We start from the raw sequence: 13395 nt of genomic DNA on the forward strand, positions 1-13395 counted from the left end.
GAGAGGGGGAAACATGAGATTGTGCATAGAAATCTATGTATGTACAGCTATTCAAAGTCGGTCAGAGGGAGCAGCTGGGCGGCTGAGGAGAACATATCCTTTTTTTGAAGATAAGATTAAGTAAAAAGCCGACAAAGCAGTTATCAATGTGGATAACAGATTCATACTAGGAGTTATATTATTCAGCTCTACAGGCCTGTGGACTGTTAGAGTGAAACACTTGTGAATCCTTTGCTTCGCTTAGGTACAGTTTAATATTTTTGGAAAATATGCTTATTCTAAATGAAGCTACTGCAAGCAGCTACTTCAGTTTAGTCTTTTTGTAGTCTATCTCTGGTTTTGTGTGGTCATTTTGTGTCAAATCAAATCAAATCAAATCAAACTTTATTTATATAGCGCTTTTCATACATAAAAATGCAACACAAAGTGCTTTACAAAAAAAAAAAAGAATAAAAACAAACAATAAAAATGACAAAACCCACCCCTCCCTCCCCCACATACACATTTGTAAGTATACATACACAAACATGCACATGCACGCACACAAACACACACTCAGACTCACACACAGCACATATTGATTGACAGTGTAGAGACATGACAAGGCACCGAGGATCCAGATGAGATCTGCATCTTATATGTCTGCATCTTATCGGATAATTATCCAACATTTACAGTGTAAGACTTCTTATGTGCAGATGTAATGAATCAGTACATCGTTGCTAAAACATTTATGCCAGCAGTCATGTCTCTTTTCCCTTAAAATGAATACATCTGCAATTATTGCTTATCACCAAGAGTGCTGACAAACAGAGACAGAGATCTATGAAATTGTACCATAAAAAAAATTAAATACGTGTTAATTAGTGAGCTTTAGAGCTGCTGGCCTGCTAATTTTGTTAGCTTCGGCTAGCCTTTTGCTCCGTTTCCAGTTGCACTTGTACTAAGCTTGGATAACCTGCTGCTAACTGTTGCTTTTATGAGACATGAAAGTTGAATTGATCTTCTCCTCAAACTCTCAACAAGGAATCGAAACATTTTAAACTATTCCCTTTGGCGTTCCAATGAGAGCATTTCTAGAAACTTGTATAAAATGAGCTGCTGTGTCCTCTAGGATAATCACAGTCTCATCAAACTTTACAGCCACAAACTAGAGACCTAGAGCATTCAGAAGATGTATAGCTCTCCTTGCTATATTTACAATAAGGGGGTTTCTTAGCAGAAGGCCAAAAATTCTGCATAATGTTCTGAAACCTTATACACCTTAAAAGGGTTAATTCAATTATAAATTAAGTCATTTCTATTAGAGACTTATGACCAGAACAATTTGACACATGGTGCTGAGCTTCATCCTAAATTAATCTTAAAATTCCCAGCATCCAGATGATGTCCCTCACTTCTATGTGACATTCATTGTTGACCTTCTATCTCCCCCTAAAAATCCACTGCCCACAACCCTCAGTTCTGGGGACAGAATGATAAAAGGGAATTAATTCAGACATGAAGGGAATTAATAAACCAGTAATAAACACATTTATCAATCAGCATCACTAACAATAAGCCTAAACATGCTACAAGATATAGTTAAGACTTGGTAATTTATGACTCAAATACAACTGATCAGCGGTCTGACACCACCGTGCAGACACATTGCCAAAAAAAACCACACAATGCCATTTAAATCTTTTGCCCGTGGCTAAAGCACATCATTTCATGTTTTAGCTGAAGTGAAAACTAATCTGTTTTTCCCTCCATATTGGCTTTTGTGTCGTTCAGGTTCGCCTGCCTCATAAACATTTCCAAGCAGTCACGACTGTCTATGAAATTTAAAAGCTATTTTCCTCAGGACAAAGAGGAGCAGGGCGCGGATGAAACGTAATAAAATGGACAACTCAAAGCGACCTGCTCAGAGTAGTGCTGCGGGTGTCTGGTGACAGATGCCGGTCCTGAGGAAGTCCCTTCAAAAGCATCCATTTTTCTCCCACTTTGGTGATAAAAAGGACACAATGTAGACTCTTCCCTCTGTTCACAAAATTAATGCTTTTCATGCCAGCGCAGGAGACAGACGGACCAGTCTCCATGTGTCACATATTGGATTAAAATGCTATTTCATTAACCGAAACATTAAAAAGGAATCAGCACAGCAGTTAGAGGGGCTGAGACCTTTCACATCGGCAGAGGCATGCCAGAGTTGCTGCTAATCAAAACCAGCGGTTTGCCTCAAGCAGTGATACACTGCAGGGGAAATATGGGCATCCATTGCTTTTACGACTGTATAGTGCCAATTTCCACGTGTTAATTGAGAGCAATGGAATGTCTACAAGGCAAAACTGACTTTCGAATGTCAAGGTTGCAAGAATACCACTACCAAATGGGGAAAGACAAGTCAATTATTTAGTCCCTTTTCTTTTTCTCACATGACTTTCGCAGATATATGTAGTCATTAAATGCCACCGTGGTGTGTGTGAGCCAATTAGATAAGTGATCGTACTAGATAGACTCATCTCTGCAATAAAGTAGTCATAAAATGTCACTAAATGATAAGAATGATGATACGCAAAGCTCCCAAGTAATAAATCTGTCCACTTCCTTTAACTTCTTCAACTCAGTGGGGACGCCACAGTCCTCGGCTCTAGCGGGCTCAATTAAATGCTATAATGAAGAGTGGTACTGGTATCATAGGGAACTAAAAGATTTGAGGAATCTAAGGATCTGGTACCAACAGTGTCATGATATCTTGTTGGAAAGGGGGTGAAATAATGGAAAACATGACAGGGTTTCTTGACCTCTGACCTCAAAAAAGCTTAAGAAAAAAGGGCTTTATGTTTACCCGAAGTCTTATCTTTACAGCCACTTTATACTAATCCCAAAAAGTTTGTGGCAAACACTGACATTTTATTGTGTTATTTCCACATATTGAATTTGAGGTTTTCTGCATACTGGGGCCTCTAAACAGTCTTAGAATTGCATAAATTGACTGGAGAGTTGAGACTCTTGTGGTTTTAAGGAGACCTATTTTATTCACTTCTGATGACGTTAGTCCCCATAGTAGCCAGTTCTTTAAGCATTCAGATGATGTATTTTCCTGGTATGTTGACAATAAGGGGTTCTTTACAATTTCCTCAACAAAAGTCTTTGCCATCCAATCATCCTGCAATTCTTACAGAAATCTCCAAATGTCAAAGGAGGGATTTTTGATCATTTTGGCCAAAAATTTCAACATGTCAACATCTGAATAAGTGTCAAACCCAAACTCCAGAACCCAACGTTCTAAGCTGCATCTCTTCAGGTTCCCAGCTTTCTGATGATGTACACAACCTCTATGTGGCATCTACTGTTGACCTTCTATCTCCCCCTAAAAAAAACCCTCCCCCTCCCCAAAGAAGACAAAGGCAGCTGGTTGGAAAGTGTAGAATGGGATATCATGTTAAACAGACTTTTATCTTTAATATGATAGTGATAAAATGTCACTTCATGATAAGAATTACGACACTCAAAGCTCTCAAGTAATAAATATGTCCACTTTCTTTAACTCCAGCCAGACAAATGTCACATTAATGATTCCTAAAAGATTACAGCGATTCAAATGACATCTGGACCTCCTCGTCTTCAAGTGTGCTCATGCTTGATTGAGTTAACAGCATCTCAGTGGGAGGTTTACTACAGTTTCTCTCTGCAGACTAGACGAGAACTACAGTGGCATGCAGCTATAGGCAACACGAAATGGAACCAGTAACGCTTTGAATAATGGATCAGCCACCCACACAAACACACTCTGTCATTATCTTTAACAATACATCCAGCTTTGTGGAAACACCCCCTGCAGCCACCACTCGCATCTTCTCCCGTCCCCTCTGCACTCGACTCATAATGTCTGCTTTCAAACTCAGATCTCCCTGTAGTGCTGGCAAGTTTCAGATAGCCGACTCCATTATCTCAGCCTCAGCTGGTGAACAAACACACAGTCAAGTTCCTTCAGATTAGTTTCAGGTGATGTTTTTATTCTTTATTAATATGGAAGCACGCTTGTCGTTCTCCCAGCTTATAGCTCAAGAAACGAGAGATTGTTTGCAGGAGGCTGCACTCAACACCCTCAATTTTTCCAGCTGGAATCAACAGTCTTATTATGAGCCTGGCTAATTGCTTCAGCGCTGGAGCCTCTTTGATTAGCAGCAGTGCTCCGTTTTAAACAAATTAGGACCCAAACGAGACACAAAATTGAAGAATTTGCTTCCTCGTGCGCAAAAACAAACTTAATATCTGGGAGACATACTGTACTGTATGTTTGTTCCAGCTGAAGCACATAAACTGGTCTATTTGAATAGCTCTTAAACTTATTGACTGCTTCACTGCACTGGGTTTGTGCTTGTAAGCACGGACAAAAACAAACAACTCAATAGAGCTTACCAGGATAAATGGAGCTTCAGTGCCACAAGCATACATGTCAGAATGACGACACAAAGGGGGTCGGCTTCATACATGAGTAAATGTGTGTAACCTGGGGGACGTTACTGAGACTCTTTGGCCTTTAAGCAAAGGAAGACGTCAGTGGCAACAATCAGCTGGTGGCAGTGGGAGACCTTTAAAATTGGGACCACTCACTCAGTTGTCTTGACACGGCAAATGGAGCGATCACTCCTCAGAAAAGGTCGCGAGGACATATTAAAATGGTGCTGTAGGTACTGTAAATATCACCAGGAGAAGCAGCAGGAGACAATATGGGAGGGACACTTTAGAGACAACCACGTGTAAGAGAGGAATAGAGATGGAGAGTGAAGGGAATAAAGACGAGACCGGGGCAGCCGGGGCCGCCTGACAGACAGGTAGTGATTTACTGCCTTCCTGCTGACTCTCACGTTGTTGTCTCTGTCCCTAATTGACAGTCAATTATCTCCCGATGACAGCACCATCCAATGGTGAGCTGGTGTGTTTGTTGACATCCCGGGGTAGGGCCAAGTTTACGAGGCTCGACTCCGGTGACAAATCAATCCTGTTTGTAGACATTTTTCCTTTTTTCCCTGGAGAATCAGGAGAAAGGCCAATTGTAGACGTGTTTGAGTGATGGAAGGGGACAAACCTACACCGCAGGAAATGAAATAGGTGCTTTGAAATTTTTAAAAGAGGCTGATTGCAGGGTGGGTGATTGAGCATTATTATTATGTTTCAAAAGAATGGATAATTATAATAAGCAGCAGAATGGATTCGCTCTTTGAAGAAAATGTCAGGTCATGACATGTTTGGAGGCGGACCATCGAGCGGTGCTGCGTGGGACTCCAGGATGGACGTTATGGATGTGGATCCAACTGTAGCATCTCTAAATAAGACACATGAGTATTCATTCAACATATAGATACATCATATATTTTGTATGTTTTTGCTTTGTTTTTGGTCATATCTTACTACAATGCGCTATTAAGACAAATGGGTCATACCTGCATTATTCTGACTCCTAATGGCCAAAATAATTCCCATTGGACTGAATTCCAATTAGTCCAATAGCTGGTTATTCAGAGAACAAAACCCCATTTCTCCGAAGGACCAATAGTCCAAAAAATACACACTTGAGTTGTTGATGTGCAGTGACTGCTAACTTTGATAGGCTATATTCCAACATATTTCTCACTTTAACAGAAAAAATACATAGCTCTACATTCTACACAGACATTGACTTGGTTAGGTTAGGTTAGGTTAAGTTAGGCACAAAGACCACATGATTAGGGTTAGCGTAAGATCAAGGTTTGGGTTGAAATTATCACTTCACTTATACCTCCAAATGCACTAATATATTAAGGATGCATGTGATTATTTGGAGCATTTGGTTTTTGATTTTTGGATAACTGGCCATTCAGTAGGATATCAAAGCAATGGCCTTTATTTCTACTCTGTCACTTCTGCCTTGGCAACCTTCAGAATTACTACACTCACTAATGGGCGCCTCGAACTAAAAATATGAACCGTAATAAGCTGCTGTGCAAATGACCCATGGGCTCGTTGTTTGCTGTTGGAGGACAGTCATTAAATTTAAGTTTCCTCCAGTAAGCAGTGGTGCTGTGTACTTGTCCAGGGCTTTTATTGTGAAAGGTAAGAGAATAGAAGCTGCTGCTGTGGTGTTGGGAGACAATAAGTTTGTAATATAAGTTTGTGTTTTTATTTAAGCCTACGTTATTATTTATTAACCTTTATAAGTACAGTATTTTTGTGTGTGAGAAATCTATATTTTCATGCAAGTGCTTGAATATGGATATGCCTGAAATAAAAGACTCTCTAGGCCCTGAAAGCTAAAACTGACCAAAAATACAGATGGATATCTGCTGAAAGCTTCCAGGCCTGTGGTATTGAACATGATGCATTAGCAGTCAGACTCTAATCAATTCCTAATTATGCTCTGGGCAGAGGAATCCAGCTGTTAGGGTTATTGTAAAAAAAAAAAAAAACTCTTATCCCAGGTCAAAGGCTGCTTGTGACGCATAGTGGCAGCAGAATCAATGTATCGATGGTGTTGCAGCAGCAGGATCACAGCACTGTAAAGCACGGAAAGGCACACTAACACATGTAAATATTAGATAAGGACATTTGGTAACACTTTACAATAACCATCATTTATAAATGGTGAACAGATAGTTTATTAATGTTTAATCAGCATTTATAAACCGTATATAGACTATTTACAATGGTAAATACATAATTTATTAATGTTTACTAACTAACTACATCATTCATAAATGACAAATAGATGGTATATTAATGTAAGTTTATAGTTACGATAACACTTTACAATAACCAACTAAATGATGTTTATAGATGGTTTATAGACCAATTATTAACCATTTACAAAGTGCTATACATATTTAATCTTTAAATGTTTTCAACCAATTTCTTAAAGGTATATGAATCATTTCAAAATCATTAACATACTTAATATGGTGTTAAAAATGTTAAAATGAGTGCAACTAAAACTATTGATGGTTTGTTAATGGTAAAGTAACTATAAACTTACATTAATATACCATGTATTTGTCATTTATGAATGATGTAGTTAGTTAAACATTAATAAATTGTGTATTTACCATTCTAAATGGCCTATATATGGTTTATAAATGCTGATTAAACATGAATAAACTATCTGTTTACCATTTATAAATGATGGTTATTGTAAAGTGTTACCGGAAATTTTCGTCAAGCTTTCCTGTGTGTGTGTTGATGTGCTGCGTGTCTTTTTTTGGTCCTTGAGACGAAGCTCAGGTCCCAAGATTCCCTTAAATCCCAGCTGTTGTCGTAGATGGCTTTTTTATGCGAGGTCTCATCTCCCATCATCGATGAGAACAGCTTGATACAGGTGTGTACTTGGCTTGATAATGAAAAGACGTGCTGCGTGCTGCCAGGCAAAGGGAGCGCTTGCAAACACCCCCCAACACCTGTCCAATCAGGCAACAACACCCAGCCCTTAAAGGTTTTCCATCAGTGCTGCTGGTGTTCAGGAGCTCTGAGCTCACAGGGAAACACAAGTAATTGGCTTCTGTTTGTTCCTGGCCTTATCAGTGTATTACTTTCATGGATAACTTGGAACTAATTAATCAGGGTATGGAGGGAAGGATGGGATTTGCCTTTCACTCTTCACTCTCTTTCATTTTCTTTTCATTTTCTTTCAAACACCAACTCTTCTCACAGTGTTCTGGAAGCTCCTTTAGAACATTTGGACTAAAGATACAGGCTCGGAGAAGTGGTAGAGATAAACGCGCTGAGTATTTCCCAATTTAAGAGGCTTTGTTTTTTTTTACACGCCTAATCCTATGTTTTGTCTCACACTGCCACCGCTGTTTTGTTTGAATGTTTACAATGTGTGTCTGCCGGCTGCCCCGCAGCATCGCGCACTCATTTGAATGCAAAATAACTTGATTTCATTTTTTTTAAAGCCACACTGTGTTCAAATAATTGCTTTGATACAATCTAGGAATTTCATCTATAACTGCCTGAGGAAGTTTTTTTTAATGGAAACTGACTGAGTGTTGTTAAATAATGATGCTGGAATCAGCTTAGAATCACATTGTTACACGCATCTGATAAAGAGCATGAAAAATATACAAAGCACATCCTTGAAACCAGGGAGATATTCCCCTAGCAGGAACATTTTGCAGACTTTTTCCTTACACAGACTGCAGTGGGCTCAATTTTAAAGCTACAGCTAAGAAACTGGTCTTATAAGAAACTAGAAGAAGATCTCCAGAAACCATTGGCCATATTCTAGTAGTCCCTTTTCCTCTGACCTCAAAATATCTGAATGAAAATAGGTTCTATGGGTAAAATCATCAACAACTACTTTTCTAAGCAGACACTGTATTGGCCAGTCTTTCAAATTTTAATATTTTTTTTATTTAGCCCTCATTATTTTTATATTTTTATTAGCCTATTTTAGTGTAAAATGACTCCTAAAAAAGATGGAATATCAATAATGATAACTAAATATTTAACTAGAAAATCCTCTCAGACCTTCAGCTCACTGAGTAATGATTGTTAAAATCTGTTACTATGATTGCCGGGAAATATGAATCAGCTTTAATCAGTTTCGTCACTGCTCTGCAATTCTATAAACTGTGCTGAAATATAATCTGTGACAGAGTGGATCCAATGCAGGTTGAATTCATATCAGCAGGTCCATGTTGTGTATGTTGTCACTTTTTTGCATTTTTGCAAACAAATCTAGTGAAATCTATCCCCAGCGTCCAGACACCGTGGACATCTCCTTGCAGTTATCGTACTCATAGAACTGAGGTTACATCCAGTAACATTGAATACTAATGGCAGGATGCAGCAGAAATACTCTTGATGTTTATTACAACGTTTTCTGAACGTATTAATATTCAGAAGGCTGGACACCAGTGAACGATCACTGCTCCACAGGCTTGAGCACTGCAGAAATGTGTACTTGCTGTATGCTTCAGTCTCAACGGGAAAAACTTTTCTGTATTTCATAGGAAGCAATATGCAACAATATCCATCAGGTATACAGTACCATACTTCACCCCCAGCTATTTGCAGTAAACTAGGGGTAATCCATCATCTTAAAAATATCCAACTAATGTGTTCAGTGCCTTAACTCATCATTGACTCTCGTAAGCATCCATTCAATTCCAACACATAGTAAGAGATTACAGAGCAAGACCATGACGCTGCCACACAGATGTCTACTATCACTTCTGCATTGAACACAGCCCCTAAAGATGCCATACTGTTGGCAGAGAGCCCTCCCTCCTGGCTGTGGAAAGCCTTCACATAGCCAGCATACGAGCTGTTGTTTGTATAGTATCTTGCCCACAAGCTCCTTCACCATAAAAGACAAACAGCTGCTGTGAGCTTCTCTGGGATGCTGTAAGTTATGCATTAAATGCCAAAGTAAACACAAAAAGACAAAAGTGCTGCATTTCCTCCAGCACGGGTTGGAGAGAAAAAGCAATCGAGGAGCACAACCAGACAAGAACGTCCAGATTGGAGAATTCTGAAGGACTCTGGCATACGTTCAAGTTTTTCTAATTCTTACTTTCTACATGATCAAAGAATGGCTGCTAAAGTATAGAGGTGGTACTGTTCACTCTCCACTACTTGCAGTCTCCGGACTATGGTTTGTTCTAAAAACACACTCAAAAAGTGTTCCAAAAATGGATCCTCGTTCTCCAAGTTCACTGTGCTGATTTGCAATAGAATAGAATTTGCAATAAGAAAAGAAGAAGAAGTTTAGGGGGTGTCATTCTAAAATTGTACTGTTTCGTATTTGCTTTAGGTGTACAGGAGTCATGTTAGTGCTGATGAAAACCCAATATTTGCATATTTAGCTGCTTCATAATAAAAGATTTTAAATAACAAAGTAATAGGGACCTTTAATGTGAAGTTTATAGTAAATTAAATGTGTTCAGTCAGTGTTTTACAGCTGTTCCTTCGACCATTAGTCAGTTAAAGATGCACCTTCATGCAGGTAGCACTGTTATAATGGTCAATGCGTATAGAAAAGGGACTATTGTCAGCTTGATGACCTAAGTCCAGGGGTTCCTGGTGGTAGCAAAGAATGCAGAAAAGAAAAAGCACATACTGTGTATATTGCTGGAGTGTTGAACTGGTTTCTGCGCTGCAGGGAAGATCATAGATGATCCATTAACTGGAGGAAACAGGGAGTTTCATTAAGCATGAAAAACATGTGACCAGACTTCCAATATGTAATATGAATGTAAATTCAGCTTACTGGCACTTCATCTGCATATGGATTCATACTGTGGTGATGTTGTGCCGTGCTGTCATCCTCATTTTTCCATTTTGTGTGTCATTTTCATCATACGCCTCCATGCTTGATGCACCTAAAGGTGTGAGACAAGGGATGCCACTGAGAAGACAACTACAGACTACCAATCAAACCAAAAAGATATTAGCAGGAGGTGATTTAATGCAGTAAACTTGCAGGAGATAAAAAACTGCAGATTGTAGAATATGTCGAGGAATGAAAAGGCTAAATACAGTGGTGCTGGATACAATTTTTCTGTTTCTACTAGTGACTGTAAATCTAGTGCCATTTTCAAATAATTGCATTTGAGTATTCGTTCATGCTTCATCATCAAAAGGGACTTGAAGCCTTACGGAGGTCTTCTATTATTTAAGACACAGCAGGGATTATATTTTGGGTATAAAACACTTTGACACATATCTTTGGTGATGAAATGTATCCATGCTTCTGCCTAGCATGAAGTGCTTTCACTACAAATCTATCATTTGAGTAACAGCCCATGGGAGTTCCGCCTTGTCATTTCCCCCCTTCTCCTCTCTCCTCAGCCTCAGAGTGTGGGAGGAGTGCAGAAAGGCCTCGCATTAATGCCTCGCACTTTCAAATGGAAGCCCATCGACTGGGGATGTGTGTTCATTTCATATGCTTGATATCTAACTCGGAAGGAGGGATGGGAAGTGTGAGGATTAGCAGGCAGACAGACACACAGCATGGAGGTCTGTCTGGCTCTGTTGACTCTGTGGGATCCCAATAGACTCTGTGCACACATATAGAGGGGCCAGAGGGTAGCGACGAGGCGGCTGTTGATGTTTGAAAACACACATGCCGATGTGCGGATGCGTAGGATCCACACACACACCTGCACACGGATAAATGTTAATACGCACTTGTGTATATTAATGCCCGTATGAGCACATTTCATTTGGATATACTGCTGTTATAATAGCTCCCCTTAATTTTAGAAGTAGATCAATGTCACATTTTTCATGCCCTCCCTGATGTTAAATGGATTGGTAGCTAGAGAAAAGCAGATTGACTCCCACCTACATAAAGCTCGGGAAAAACTCTCAGCACAGACTGTGTGTCAGAATTAAACACACATTATCACAGCATTTGTGCGACAGGAGGAAAGCAGTCTATATATATCTACTTTTAATTGCTTGTTTATATATGAAGTATGCTTTTTTATTCATCAGTGTTCATCAGTCCTATCTGCACTTGCCTTCGTGTTATTGCAATTAAAGTTTAAACTAGTACTTTTTTAATGATTTGGTTGACATACAGAAAATTTATCTGCAGCAGTTTTGGCAGCCAAGTCATTTTTCAAGCAAAAATGCCAAATATGATATAGTATGAGCTTCTTGAATGTGGGGATCAGCTGCTTTTCCTCATCTCTGCTAGTAGAGAAGTGATTTGTCCCAGTGCTGCTAACCTGTACCTTATAATGCTGCATCCACATGCTCCTCAGATGGTCCCATGTCCAGAGTTGGAAAATAGTTATTTCACCTTGGTGTGTTCATGAGCTTTATATTGTAATGTGGAAACAACATAGACGCTAAAAACAATGTGTTGTATTTTATTGCTCAGAGCATTTAAACAAGACTGACAAGGTGTCATTGTGGACTCTTTCCTTGAAATCTCACATCAAATCTGACACAAAACAGCTTTCTTTCACCTCAAGTACACCTCTAGACTCCAGCCCTCACTTCCTGACTCTGTAGCATTTACATTTAGTCATTTAGCAGACGCTTTTATCCAAAGCGACTTACAGGAAAAAAGGGGAACAATGAAGGTATAGTGCAATAAGAGCTGTTGGTGCAGCAATAAGTGCTAGTGACGATTCTTTAAGGAGTAGAATTGTTGTGTGGTGCTAGGAGAGAAGATGCTCTCTGAAGGTCTTCAGGAGGTTTTAAAGGTAGAGAGGGACGCTCCTGCTCTGGATGAACTGGTAGTGCGTTCCACCAACGGGGGAACAAGAAATGCAAAGAGACTCAATCATGCCTTCATCACCTCTAGCCTGTACTACTGCAATAGTCCTGTAAGGGGTTCCAAGCAAATCCGTGAGTAGGCTCCAGTATATTCAGAACTCTGCCACTAGAGTTCTCACCCAGTGAACATGGTCTCACAGGAATCCGTGAAATAGCCACGGATTTCGCTTAACTCAAAATCCGTGGAATAGCCACGGAATTGCTCAAATTTCCGTGAAACTGACACGGATTTCGCTACAATGCAAGTTAAAGACCATTGATATTTTTTCCTATTGGTTTGTTCCAAGTCACGTGACTTTCAAGGTTCCGGCGGTCAGAACAAAAAACATGGCGGACAGTTCTCTCATTTTTAGTGAAAAAATTAATATTTTGACTTTGTTTCTGCATAAAAATGGATTTTGATCACATTTCTAGCGAGAAATATATGTTTTATTTTCTAAATATTCACTCAGTGAATGTACATAATCACTTTGTGGTGAAGATCTCGCCAGAAAAATATGACATTAACTTGCATTGAAGCGAAATCCGTGTCAGTTTCACAGAAATTTGAGCGATTCCGTGGCTATTCCACGGATTTTGAGTTAAGCGAAATCTGTGGCTATTTCACAGATTTCTGTGAGACCATGTTGCACCCAGTCCAGACCCTGGCAGCACATCACCCCCACCCTCATCCACCTCCACTGGCTCCCAATCAAGTCACTTATCATCTACAAACTCCTCCTCCTGACCTACAAATCCCTCCATGCCCTTCCCCACTACACCTCACTGATCTCCTCCACCCTTACACACCGTCCCGGTAGCTGCGGCCCTCTGATGCAGCTCTGCTCTCCATCATCCCGTACCAAACTGAAAACTTTTGGAGCCCGTGCTTCAGCGCCGCAGCCCCCACCCTCTAGAACTCTCTCCCGGACGATATCCGCAATGCTGCATCTCTGGACATTTTCAAAAAGCTCCTCAAGCACCATCTGTTCACCAAGGCCTTTGGCCTCAGTTAACACTCTCCACCCTGTCAGCAGTGCCCACATTTGCAGTTCTGTCTCATGTAAAGCTTCCTTGGGTTTCTTGAAAAGTGCTTTATGTAAATAATCTGGCTTGTTATAAGAGATAATGCTTATAAATAACGTTTCGTAATAATCTTAGGAA

This window comes from Centropristis striata, chromosome 18 (assembly GCF_030273125.1).
Source record: "Centropristis striata isolate RG_2023a ecotype Rhode Island chromosome 18, C.striata_1.0, whole genome shotgun sequence".
Classification (NCBI taxonomy): domain Eukaryota; kingdom Metazoa; phylum Chordata; class Actinopteri; order Perciformes; family Serranidae; genus Centropristis; species Centropristis striata.